This window comes from Molothrus ater, chromosome 7, assembly GCF_012460135.2.
Source record: "Molothrus ater isolate BHLD 08-10-18 breed brown headed cowbird chromosome 7, BPBGC_Mater_1.1, whole genome shotgun sequence".
NCBI lineage: Eukaryota > Metazoa > Chordata > Aves > Passeriformes > Icteridae > Molothrus > Molothrus ater.
The window spans coordinates 6,159,134-6,172,745 of record NC_050484.2 but is presented as its reverse complement, the minus strand read 5'-3'; the positions used below and the strand labels follow the sequence as shown (position 1 = coordinate 6,172,745).

Here is a 13,612-nt window from a genome sequence, read left to right as displayed (position 1 = left end):
ACAACTTCCACCAAGTTGTGGAGTTTTGTTTATGTCCTCAAAACACAGGCAAACCCTGCTGCCTCCCAGCATTGCTGGGTTTGCTGCACAGAGCCTGCTCTGCAGCTCAAAGTCGTGTCCAGGTAGAGGCAGATCACTTGGGAGTTGGTGCTAGAAACCTGCTCTGTGTTTTATGACTCCAAAGCGATTTTATCAAAGCATAAATAAAAAAAAATCAGCTTTATTCCTACTCGTTTGGGAGTTGGTGGTGGCATTATTCAGTCACCAGCATGCTTGTGCTAAAAATCAGGGATATAGGAAATGAAGGAAATTATAAGAAAAAATAAAGAATGGAAAGGTAGACATGTTTAAAAAAATACAGGAGTAAAGACAGTTACATGCCAGAAGAAACTGGGCTTCTTAGGGAAAAAAGACAGATAACAACAGATCTTTGACAGAAAGACTGAATGTAATACTTTAAAAAAAGTACAGATGGAGCAGTGTGTACAATCTTCTCTAGGTTAAAAGAAAAAAAAAGACACTTTAAAACACAGTCTTTTGGCAAAGGGAAGATCTGTGTCCAACACCACCTACAGTGTCTCCTCCTGGGGTCCTGTAAAAGCATCTGTCTTACAGAGGCAGCAAGGTGGGTCTCCAGACATCTGTGGGGTTAAACATTAACCTAAAAACCCTCTAATGCTATTCACAATCATTCCCCAACCACACAAATGAGAACAGCAGTGATGCAATGACAATTCTGGTATATCTGCACTGTTGCTTCATTTAGGTACAAAACTGCTGCATTTCCTTTTTTTCTGAAAAAACTTTTTAGGAAAAATGAAAAAAATAAGTCAAGCAAGATAAGAATCAGAATTAGTATATTGAAGACCCAGTGAAATAATCATCACTGGCTGTTTTTTTCCTAAAGTGGAATAATTTTGTTGTTAAGTGTCCAACAAAACTGAAAGTGAGCCACACAGCATATGAATAAAATTTCTTACAGCTGCACTGCCTCCCAGCTATGCAGATCTCTCCACTTCTGTGGCACAGTTACATTTTATTTTATTTTTTTAAAAGAGTGCTCTGTCCATATTCAATAACCATGTAATTAGGTATTCTGACTGACTTCCCCCATTCTGGAATTGATTGAGCAATTTTATGCCATAAATTCCAGCTGATTCAGTGGCTGGTGAAAAGGCAGTGATTTTTCCTATTCATCTAGAAATCTCAGGAGATGGCTCTCCTAAGGACACTTGGATTGCCCCACACTATTTTAAACCTGAGGTGCCCCACTGCACTGCATTTTGGCAGGTACAGAGTCCCTCAAAATCTGTTCAATTTGTCTCTGCTCCTCTGCTTTGACGTGTGAGCATCACCACACGCCAGCAAACCAAGGATCTGTGATGCTGCTGCAGCCATGCAGAATGAGGGCTCCTAACAAAAAGCCTCACTGTGTGTTGAGACACACAGCCTGCTCTTTTCAAGCCCCTGCTGCTTGGCACCCATGGAGTCCTAGTGAACCACTCCAGCCAAGCCCAGAGCAGGAATCCACCATCCAAGCAGATGGCTGCAACTGCAGGCAGCCAAGAGACCACGTTTCCCTTTCTCGTGGCGTGTGGGTGTTGACAGCATCTCCAGACATAATTCCAAATGGCTGTCAGTTCTGAGCTGCTTGTCTAAAGGGGATGTGTCAGTGCTAATCTACCTCTGAGACAGATTACCCTTCACACTGGAAAAGCTTCCCCTTATTATAATTGCTTTACTCTTAACACTTGCAGATCTTGCCTTTCCTGAGCTGCTGGCTGCCTTTACGGTTCCCTCTCGAGGTAGGCAGATCTCAAGAATCAAAGACTAATTTGTGCACAGTTTGGGGGTTTGGTGTTTAGTTCCATATGTAGGGCTAATTACAACCTAGCAGAGGCGGGGTTATTAATTTTTTTTTTCTTTATGTTTGTTTACACAACAAATAAAATAAATGTTCATGCTTGTTCTGTGTTTACAGGCAGATGATTCCACCTTTGGTGCACCACTGTCAAAGCTGTGTAAGGGGTGACCATGAGGATTCCTCACTCCCAACCATGTCACAGTGGAATTGCTGCACTGGCTTTTCAAGGACAATGCTGATATAAGTTATATGAGCACATGACCTGCCACAATTTAGTGACAACCTCTTAAAATCAGCTACATAAGGCTTAAGGCACAGCTAATCTACACAGAACAGGTGGAAGCTTTCCAATAACCCTTAATCAAATAGAGTGGTGAGCCACGTTTTAAAAAAAGCTGATTTCAGCTAAATCCACATACTGATACCTGCCCTGGCATTGCTCAATGCAAAAGAAAAAAAAAAAAAATCATTAAGAAAATTAAAGAATGCTTGCAGGGAACAGTGGAGGACTACCCTTAGTCTGCCTCAATACACTTAGGTGGTGATTGCAATAAATCAGGCACAGAATGTTTTCATAAGGTTTAGTTTGCAGTTACTCCTCTATTAGCTCACATTAGCCTTAAAATTGTTTATGCATTACATCCTGCAGCACAGCAAATTGTCACAGCCTGCTGTACCTCAGACGAGCCCCCAACAAGGCAGGGTCATGCCAGAGAAACAGCATCAGTTCAGTGTGAATGAGAGAAACGTGCATGGAAACCCTCAGAGCAGTTGGTTCCATCAGAAATGAGCTTTCTTTGACCCACAAGCCAGCAGCACCCACAACAAGGCATGTTACATAAGGCTGTACTAAGATCAATTAGAGGTGAGGATCAAAATCTATACAATTGCATTCTAATATTCTTCCCAACAAAGGACATTGATCTGAGAAGGCCTAGAGTGCTTTCATCCCTTTTGTCCACGTGCCTTTCCAGATCCACGTGCCACTGTAGTATCTGATGTTCCAAGGAGACAGGCAGATAAAGAGCCTTCTAAAAATCCACATTGTTTTTCTTCCTTGGCTCCATGCCCTGTCACTGAAGCCTTTTCATACCTCTTGGGGATGACAAAAGACTGAGATGCTTTAGCTTGAGGCACCAGTGAAGCTTGGGATGGTGCTTTGGTACACTCATTCCCAGGTGAGCTCATGGACACACAAGTAATTCCCACATTTTCCTCTGGGGTTATCATTGTTTATTTGCCACGTTATCACAATCCTTAGAAAGCTTTATGAGTGTATTTACAGAGAAGACAACCATTAATAACAGGCCTCCAGGGCTCTCCCTTGGAAAACAAGTCACCAAAGAACTCAGCAAATGTTTCTGCCTGTCAGAGGGACAAGGATGTTGTTATGGACTCAGTTCATCATCTCCAGGAGCCCACCCAAGAGCCAGGCTTGTGGCAAACAAATCCCGAACCTTCCTGGAGGCACCACAGCTTGAAGGGCCATATTGCCCTCATAAACTTGCCCTGGACAGCTGTACTTGTGCCTGTGGATCCTGAAAGCAATGTCTACAGGCTGAGAATTCAATGTGAAGAAAGGAGTGTCTCACACACATCATCAGCAGCTGCACACGAGGCACTGGCTTGAAATTCCCCCATAATTGTAAAGGGCCCCATGAGAAGAACAAACAAGCCCTGCCATGTTTCCTAATCTTGCTGCACTAGTTATACAGAGAAATGCTCACTCCTAATGATGACACACAAGCTGCTGTAAAGCTTTTCTGCAGCAGTGCTGCTGCTTATATCAGCTATTATCCAGTTATTCCATCCTAACAGCGAAGAATCATTTCTGTGCTTTTCATTCTTCCTCCCAGAGGGCAACAGATGTAATAACTTATTCCCTGTCTGGCACATTAGGGCTTGAAAAATTAATGCAGCTCTGCTGGGATTTCTACTTTCTGCTTTACTTAGAGTGCCAAAGCTTTGAATTTTGGTGAAAAAATATTAAGTAATAAAAAGCTTACTTTAAGTTTGTTAATGTACTTGTCTGCTTTAATGCCTCTCCAAAGTTTCCACAAAATAAGTATTCCACTGACTAAACCTCCCAAATTTCTTTTGCCCCTAAGCTATTATGACACAGAATCACTTAGATTGGAAATGACCTCCCACATCATCAAGTCCAGCCTTTGACTAATCACCACCTTGTCAACCAGACCATGGCACTGAGTGAATGTCCAGACATTTCTAGAACATGTAATTATGCTGCCAGAGAATTGAGACCTCTCCTGTTTCACAATTGTGACATTGCAACTAAAATTTAAACACCATTATCAACTGTATAGTGTTAAAACCCAACCCATTAAGAAAACCAATCAGTCACACGTTGCTCTGTGCTTTATGCCTATCCATTCCTTCAAAAACATTCTCCTGTTACATCAGTTCTGTAAAAGAGAGCAGTGGTTCAAAGCAAATTCCACTCGTGTGTTATTGCTTCTGCTCAAAGTGTTCCTTCAGGAGCAGAATGAGTGCTGGAATCTGAAATGCAAGGAACTCTCAGAACTTTGGGCCTGGAAGCCAAAGCTTAGAATTAAACACAGGATTTTACCTGAGACCTTGGAAAAGGCTTCCAAACTTAGGTGCTAGAAGCAAGAATGTGGATGTATGGTTTAAAGCAGAGACACAGAAAAGTTTAGAGTTTTAGAGCACAGTGCTGTAGGTTTGTGTGTCATGACATGATTGACTAAGAAAGCTTACACTGTAGCATGAGTCCATAAGATGAAATACTTAAGGATTGGGTCAAAAGCATAAATATCCTTGTTGATAGTATTTTACTGGTCAATAAATCCTTAGAAAGTCTTGTAACTAGGGGTCTTGTGACCTTCTGAACCATGTAGTGAAGATGTGAGCCAAACCCACCCTTCCTGCCTACGCAGAAGATAGGAAAAATAAATTGCATCATGTAAAAACCTCAGAGGTCCCATCTCTAATGCATTCAAAACTCCTTCACAATTCCTCACACATGAGCAGTGAACTCTGCAGTTGCTGTGCGAAGCTTGCCTGGGATTTGGAAAACTGCATCACAAGCTTGCAGCACTAAACCAGAGCCCATCCAGTTGAAGATTTCACCCCAGAAGATCCAGATAAACTCACAGAGATAAATGTACCATACTCCTCTGGAGAACCACAGAGGATGGGTTCATGTACATAAATGTTTCCCTGTAAATTAGCAGCTTCTAATTATTTAGATCACAGCACCTTCAGCAGGCACACCTCCAAACTGGTTACCTTTGCAAGCAATAACCAGACCTGTATTGAGTTATTATAGTGAAAGAAAAAAGGCAAAAACAAGCAGGATGTGAGCTGAAGAACAAAATCAGAGCTGGGAACTACTTCTCCAACAAAAATGCAGTGTTTTTTCTGCCCTCTCACAGACCTTCACAGTAGATATTTAAGAGATTAAACAAACAAAAAAAGTCGTGAGTTGGACTCCATCTGTGCAGAAGACAGCTCTTAGTGTCAGAATTCTTGCCCAAAAGGACAGGTGGAAAGTCTCAAACTAAATACATAGGTTCAACATGTTCTAGGAGCTAGAGAGAAAGCAAGTCCCAGGCAATTTTTCCTATCACTGTAGAGCATTTGCTAATGCTGCTGCTTTGTGTATTCCAAGCCTGCAAGCATGGGAACAGGCATTAACCACACATCATATCAGGCTGTCCTTGCACTCCCACACACAGTCACTTAGGGCTCTTTTCCTCCTTGGATGGAAATCCTCAAGTAATTTCTCCTCTGTCCTCCAGGCTGCTGGCTGGGCCCCAGAGAGTGCTGAGCTTTAAAGAGCACAGACTTCTTCATATTTCCAGTCTCTGGCAGCACTTGTTTCTTTATTCCACAGAGGGATCTCTGTTTCCTTAAAAGCTGGCTTTGCTGATTCAGGCTTCCTCATCTCAGCAGATTTCAGTGCAGAGTTTGATCTATCAGCATCAAAGACATCCCTCTGTTCAGAGCATGCCTCAGCGCTCAGACAATAAGCAGCAGAATAGTTTCAAATGGGGCTAGTGGTTCCCCTGGAGACCAAAGGCAATTAATAACATGTTTTTCTGCAAGGAGCAGAGCTAATGAAGCCTGATTTCCAGCACATCTGAGACATCCATCTTCTCTGCTGTCTGTAAACTGTTAACCCAGTTACTACTGCAAATCGAGCTCCTTTGCCTCCAATCTCACCTGCTGGCCCCACTTTTCCCAGCTCCTCCTCTATCATGACAAACAAACATCCACTTGCCTCTTTTTGCTAGCAGGACACCCAAATGGTCCTCAGCTTCTTCTGTGCACCTTTACTTGTTCCCTCATTGCCAGACAAACACACTGTGCCCAGAGCCGTGTGGGTACTCAGAGTGCTGGCAGGCAGAACAAGGAATGTTTCCACCTTCACCAAAGGCACGCTACAGCACGTGCCAAAACAGTGATTTTAATGAAAACCATTGGCACTTCACAGCTATGAGTCCCCAGCTCAGGCAGAGCTGCCAACTTTGCTTGGAACAGGCCAATAAATACAGAAGTTATCAAGAAGTGCTGGATGAGCAGGACAGAAGAAAGAAGAAAAAGTGTGAGTGCAAAAATTTTTCTCTGAAACTCAGGCAACAAAAAGAACAAAGAAGTCTTTCAACAATTCAGCTGTGACCCTGACTCAGGATTTAATATGAACTACTGCAGTTGTGCCACTGACCATCTCTATTTTTTTCAGATAAAGAAGTGAACACTAATTTTATTAGTACGTAGATCACAGTGGCTGAGTCCCACTTAAATAAACAAGCTACAAGATGAACATAAGTTGATCAGACTAACAATAAAGAGACTCTAATTGGAGCAATTTCCTCCCCCTCAAGCATATGATTAAACTGGATTATTCCCTACCAAATGGTCCAGAAGTGCACTTGGTCCAAGGAAGACTCTGGGCCCTGCTCTGCAGCTGCCCAAGGGACTCGTCCTCTGGGCTCCCTTGGGTGTTACTTCTGAGCATACCACTCAGCCCTAGTGGCAGGAATATAAGTGGGTAATTATTTTCATTTAGAGCTGCAAACCAAGATTTTTAAGCCAAATCCTTCAAATTGCTAATAGCCAAACTAGAAACCACTGTTAGCTGGGGTTTAGAACGAGCCATACAGATTGAAGTGCCCAGTGCCCATGGGAATGCTTAATGCCATCGCTATGCTCCATGCACAAGATTAACAGGACTGCACCCTGCCTTCAGCTGTGTGCTTCTGTGAGCAGTTTTGAGTGGGAGCTGAGGAGACCTTGCAAAACAAGCCTCCAAGAGAAGAGTTTTCATTTAGCAACTGGCAACTCAGCCAAATGATGAGATGCTGCCTACCTTCCAGAGAGCAGCCTTCCTCCAGGTCAGGGCACACTGGGATTGCTGGTGCTGGCAGTCGTGACTGCATCAACTCCTTGCAGTTCTCTTTCTTCCTGTTTTGAAATCCAACTCCATAGCTAAAAAATATCAAAGGAGCATAGCATCACTAAGAGCATGATGGCAGTAACTTAGACTTGAGATTCAGAGGAGCTCAACTCTGGTTCTTCTCCCCCTCATCCCCCCAGTAGATACAAACTGCCATAAGGATTTAAATCAGCTGTACCAATTCTATGTGGAAACAAACAGAATAAATGCTCTCATTCTCTGCAACCCTTTCAGACACACAGCATTTATTTAAACAGGACAGAGACTACTCTGTCCACTGCTGCTTTATGTGATCAATTGAAATTATGTAAATAGATGTTGCCACTCTGATCAGATCATTTACACTTTTGTATTTCATGCTCTAAGCACAGGGGACTACTCAATTTTCTGAGGGGAGAAAACTTCTGGATTTTTAGTTTACTTTGGTCATGTTCTAGGTTGACCTCTATCTAGTGTAAAATTGTGCTACATTATAGTCATTGGCTAGCAGCTCTTGTATTTGTAAAAAATAAATATTTACAAGAGGAAAGAGATTATTTCATTTCCAAGACAGAGAGTTGCTGCAAAGGAATTTGTTAATACACCTGCAAAGCCAAGGAGAAATATTTCACAGCGGCACTGATGGAAAAGCTCTGACTGAGGATTTACAAACCATGTGTGAAACTATTTCAGACAGTTCTTAATCACTAGCTTAAAAATCAGAAGGCTCTCTGAATGTCACTGGTATCAAGGTGAATGTCACATACTGCAGAGGATTTTTTTTTTTTAATTGGCAATGCTTGAAACGGGCAGGACAGATTTTTTTAGGCTATCAGAAAGGTGCAGAAAATACAGAACTGATAGAGTGTCATGCTGCACTCACTGCAGAGGCACCCTGTCACAAAACATTTATTGGAACCCGAGAAAATGTGCAGAAAGTTTTGCTTTGACTTGGAGAGGGAGGGATATAAATGTCTTTTTGGATCACCCTTGGACTACGTGTCCTGCCTTCACTGCCATCCACACAGAGAGCAGCAACAGCTGAGAGGAGAGGGGGAAACTGCTCTTGTCTGACCCTTTTTTCTTCTTCCTCCTTAAAAAAAATAACTAAATACAGAAACCCCATCATCTTTGATGATGTCCCTGTTATTACAATGCGAGATGTGAAAATGTTCCCTCAAGCACCAAAATGGGCAGGATTCTTACTAAATTGTTTCAGAGGAGACCAGAACAGTCTTTGGAAAGAGTCACTAGCTGTGCACACAATCATCTGCAGCACGCAGAGCGTTAGGATATAATTTATGTTTATTAGTCTTTGTGGGGTGCAATAAATCATTGTTTTCATTTGTAGTGCATTATTACAGGAGTGATTTAACTGAGGAGATTCTTGCTCGTGGCCTACAGGAGTGAAAGGTTAATGGCATAATGAATTCCTATAAAACAAATAGTAGACTTTGGCCATCCTTCAGCCAGCAGGAGGTAAATTAGCAGGTAATAAAGTGTGTTTGCAATCTGCATTCACAGGCCAATAAATAACATGCAGGGGCTGGTTCTACCTGCTTCTGTTGACAGGGCATTACTGGGACTATACAGCTTCAGAGCATCTAAGAGAGGCACAGAGAGCAAGAGGGAGCTGATTTTGCAGTATCCTGACTTTTAGCACTGATATATATCAGATATTACCAGAGAGGCATATCTAGAATATTATAGCAATGCTCATAAATTCCACATTGCCTTGTAATAAAGCACGGCTTCTACATGTGGCAAATACACATTCCTGTGGTCCCTTCAGCTTGTGACATTTACTCTGCCATCCTATTAACTGGTGGCATTTCATTCTGGTAATGGAATAGCTGAGGGAAATAAAACCTCAATATGCAGCACCACTCTGAAGGCCAAAAAAACCCCCCATCCTAAAATAATATGCTGGCTCTCACCATGCAAGCTAAACATATTATCAATATATTTCTGTGAATAGGCATTAACTACCATTCAGTCAGCAAGGCTAAGGCTAAGGCAAGAGTGTTGGTGCTCTCCTGCTACAATAAATACTGATACATTGCAATGCATTTAAATCAAAGTATTATTAAAACAGGAGAGGTGGTTTTTAAGCTGAGATTGTATTCTTTGCCCTAACTGGTCTCAGCTTTCCCTTTTCTTGCCAGTATTAGAGGAAAACAGATCCCCAGTCAGTTCCTGGCTCTTGTTATTCATGGTTCTGTGCTACACAAGATGCAGGACCTGTGTAAGGGGTATTGCAGTGACTCCCAAAGCTGAAAGTAAATTCAGCAGCTTTGTTCAAGTTTGGTTTTGTTCTGTATTTCCCAAGGAAAGTATTTTCTGACAGGTAACCAGAGGTTTGGGATAATATTTTAAATCCTTTTGCCCTGAAGAGAAAAAAAACTAAGCCAAGTGTCTGAGGGTATTAGGATGTTGATCTCTGCTGCCTGAACCGATCATATGGGGATTTTTGAAAACCTCATTCCAAGGCCTATGCACCTGCAATGCAATCCACCCCAGAGACTTGCCTGCACTGCAAAATGAAACTGCTGAATTAAGCCAAGTGACACCAACCAAACAAGATCCAAGGTTTCCTCAGGGCGCCACAGGTCCCAAAATACAATTACTGCTTGCATTTGGTGTTTTTTTCCTGAAAACTACCTATGGGGACATGCACATCCATGCTCTTCTAGCACATGGAAGTGGCAGAGGCTGCAGGGACAGTGCTGGGGACACAGGCAGAGCCCATGCCACTGCCAGCAGTGGGACACCCCAAATTGCTCCCCAGAGTTCTCAGCAGAGACTGACACCAGGCACAGGTTAACAGCACATGACAGAAATCACAAAGCTTCCTCTTAAGCTATATATATTATATATATATATATATAATAGATAAAATATTATATATTATAATATAAAACTTCATATTTATACTTAATTTTACTAATTTCAGTAACTATATTACTGTCAGGGCAGTTACTTCTGTGTTATATAACTTTATGGATGTAAAGTCTCCTCTCTCCTGCTGAGAGAGGAAAAAATTCGTATTTAATCTCTTTGCATCATCCCAAATGACATTCTCATCTGGGAGCTGATTAAAAGAAACAAAACACCAAACAAAACAGATCAAAAAACTGTACCAGTCAGGCCCTAAGTACTTCTATCCTTCAAGAAAACTTCATAGAATAAAACTTAGAAAAAAATTATGGTTATCCTACTTACTTTGGTACTTGAGTGAAGGTATGGAAAATGACCTCCCTTGAAGCGGCAAAGCATCAGGAAAACAAATGATGCCACCACAGTGATATTAATGCCACTGAATTGTTTTGATGAGAATAACAACTGCCCTGTGTGACAACTGCAGACAGATCAAGGAATATCACGAGTCAGTCCACACCTTGTTTGCTTTCCTTTGATTTTAGTTTGCTGCTCCTGTCACTCCAGCCTCAGTGTTAATGTTAGGCTTATTCTTACAGCAGTTCGAGAAGATAAAGTGGCTTTATCTACAATATGCAGTACCTCTGGGATGATTGTGCTGTCCAGAGCATGCAGTATCTCTAGGATGATTGTGCTTTTTGTAAAGCAATATTTACCCAATGAAGTTTGGAAGAATTCTTGTCTTGCACTCACTGGTCTTATTGTTGAAGGGGTGCCTCATTGCTTACATACCCACATCAGTGGAATCAATAGTGGCTTTTTATTCCTCCACTACTCGTCACTTTTAAATAGACAAGATGTGACTCAGAATGCGGGTTCAGGGCTTTTATCAGGTTTAGATAAAAGGGAGCACTCAGGGGCCCTGCTGGATCACAGGTGCAGCAACCAGCTCCACAAAATGCTCTACTTCTGTTGTGTCTCAAAAACACACCACTGTTGTGACTGGTGTAATAACAAACAGGTAATTATAGACTGTGATATTGTTTTAATTTTGAACATTGCCTTTTCCACCAGTGCCACAAACAAATATATTTGTGTATATATTTGTTTCTATTTTGAAATGGTCGTAACAACCCTTGCATTTAGTTTGTGATTTTTTTACCACCTGTGTGAGGCAGTTTCTAACTTTCTTTAGGTAACCCACTGTGGAGAATATGCTACAAAATATGAAACAGAGCATACTGGTTATGGTATCACACAAATATTAGGATCATTATCCTGTGAGTCTGTTGGTTACAATTCTCAGGCTGTGCTGCATAAGTGCACCATTCAGGCCAAAATAATCATTTTGTCAAGAGCAACAGAACTACAGCACATTCTGAAACTGGGACTGGCATCTTAAAATCTATCACTGAGCCATTCAAGCTGGAGCTGGGAGCTGAGGACAGGGAGCCATTCTGAGGCTGCTGGCTGGAAACCCTGCCCTCAGACACATGCACATGGTGCTTGGACAAGGTTTCCTGAGTGCTCCCCTCCCTCAGCCCCATCTGCTGCCATGGCATGGCGCCTGCCCGCCCAGGATGGAGCCAGTTTGCTCAGTGCCAAGCAAAATGAGTTTAGATGGGCAGTTTGAGAGCTGTGCCTCTTCTACACAAAGCCCCTCCTCTTAAGGGCACCGGTACACAGGTGCCAAATGGCACTTCACACTTGGTGGCATCTGCTGGTGCCCACGTGCCAAGAGCACAGCACCTACATGGAGATGGTAACAAAGAGGGGAATCTCTGCTCGTGGCTGCCAGAGGCTGCCAGAGCTCAAACATGAAGCCATCAGGACAGCACAGGGTATCAAACAATGGCAAACTCCATCAGAGCCTCAGAACAGCCTGCTCAAGGATAAATCGCAACTCAGGATGAGATCAGGAAACAAGAAACTCATGATGGTGAAAAGGTCCAGAACACGGTTTTGCACCTGCCAAAAGGACTATAAAGCACCCAGAACTTCATTACCCTTGTGTACATGCTCTCCAGTACATTTACACAGGAAGATTTAAAAGTGTTCTGTTAAAACCCATTCAAATGCAAAGGCACAAATAAAAGCCAACACCAACCAACCAAAGTCTCACTAGAAATTCCTGAGCCTGTCTTCCATTTACCTGCATAGATGTTTATGCTCTACTTACCCCCTTAATGGCCCAACATGTCAAATAGGTGTCTATTCCAGACCTCATAAGCAGAAACAGATCCCTTTGCTTTCCTTCTGAGGCAGAAGATGACAAATACTTGGAGACTCCCCTCAAAAGACAATAAGGGATAGCTGATAGCTTTTCCTGCAGCTTCCTCCTTGCCTGACCTCCCTTACCAATAAGCTTCTGGCTCTCATTTTCCCCCTGCTCAGAGGCTATAAATCACAATGGGTTATAATTAAATGTTATTTCTTTGTATGGCTTCTGCATCAAAAAGATGTTTGTGTTACATTAGGAACTGCACACACACAGACCCTGAAAAACAGTTTCTCCCATAAAAAGCAAACAGTCCTGTCTAGACAGAGGTGTCCCAGGTGCTGCTCATCAGCTCCTTACTCCTCCCTCCTAAGAGGGGAAAGAAGACTAAATGAGAGAAACCTGTTGCCTGTAGCTTGCCACTTTCTAAAGAGGTCATGGATCCAGGGAATTCTCATGCTTGTATAAAGAGCAACACACAGAACTTTAATTATGACTCTCTAGACCAGCTAATGTCTATCTAATACTTTGACTGGGATAAACAAAAAACTCTCCTTCTTTCTTCTCCCTCCCTCTCCCCTTTTTGTCAGTCTGTCCATATCTTATGACCCAGACAATGAGGATGGGGCCATGCTGAGCCATGGCAAAGGCTCACCCAAGTCCCTGTCTGCTCTGACAATGACCCACAGGGTCTGGTTGAGTAGATCAAGGGGATCCTTTCCTACAGGAATTATAAATCTTAAACTTTGTAAAGGAAATTTCCCATTCTGACCACTCAGGAGGCACTCTGGCAGTCACACTCCCAACACCAGAGACCTTCCTGCTGGCACCAGACACCCAGCAGTGCCCCACTCAACATCCTGCACACCCCGCTAACAGCCAGACCAGGTGGCCTTTAGCAGAGTCCCAAACATCCCAGTCTTCAAAGTAATTAAATCTTGATGCAGTAACTAACTTACAAATATAATAATAATAATAATATAATAATAATAATATAATAATAATAATAATAATAATAATAATAATAATAATAATAATAATAATAATAATAATAATTAATAATAATAACAACAACAAAAACAACTAGTGTTGTTGTTGAGCTTGAGCTAGCGCCTTTGAGGAGGGACCCAGAGCAAAGCACCCACTGGGCTTTTATTCCCTCACAGCCCAGGCAGGCACAAGTCTTGCTCTTTCCCCAGGCTCCTGCTGTGTCCCTGGGTGTCCCTCACCTGGGCTG

At 42.4% G+C, this 13,612-nt stretch overlaps 1 long non-coding RNA gene across 2 annotated transcripts in view; it reads right to left on the bottom strand.

Annotated features, from left to right (window-relative positions):
- The window catches only part of LOC118689135 (uncharacterized), a 54,768-nt gene extending 44,188 nt beyond the window's left edge, over positions 1-10,580 (bottom strand). The window contains exons 1-2 of one of the 2 annotated variants that reach the window (XR_004980562.2): positions 10,503-10,580; positions 7,215-7,333 (exon numbers count right to left, since the gene is read on the bottom strand). This is a non-coding gene — a long non-coding RNA (uncharacterized LOC118689135). Of the gene's footprint in view, positions 1-7,214; positions 7,441-10,502 lie in introns of those variants that run through there. The other variant, XR_004980561.2, reaches the window with a different exon arrangement.
- Positions 10,581-13,612: the final 3,032 nt, after the last annotated feature.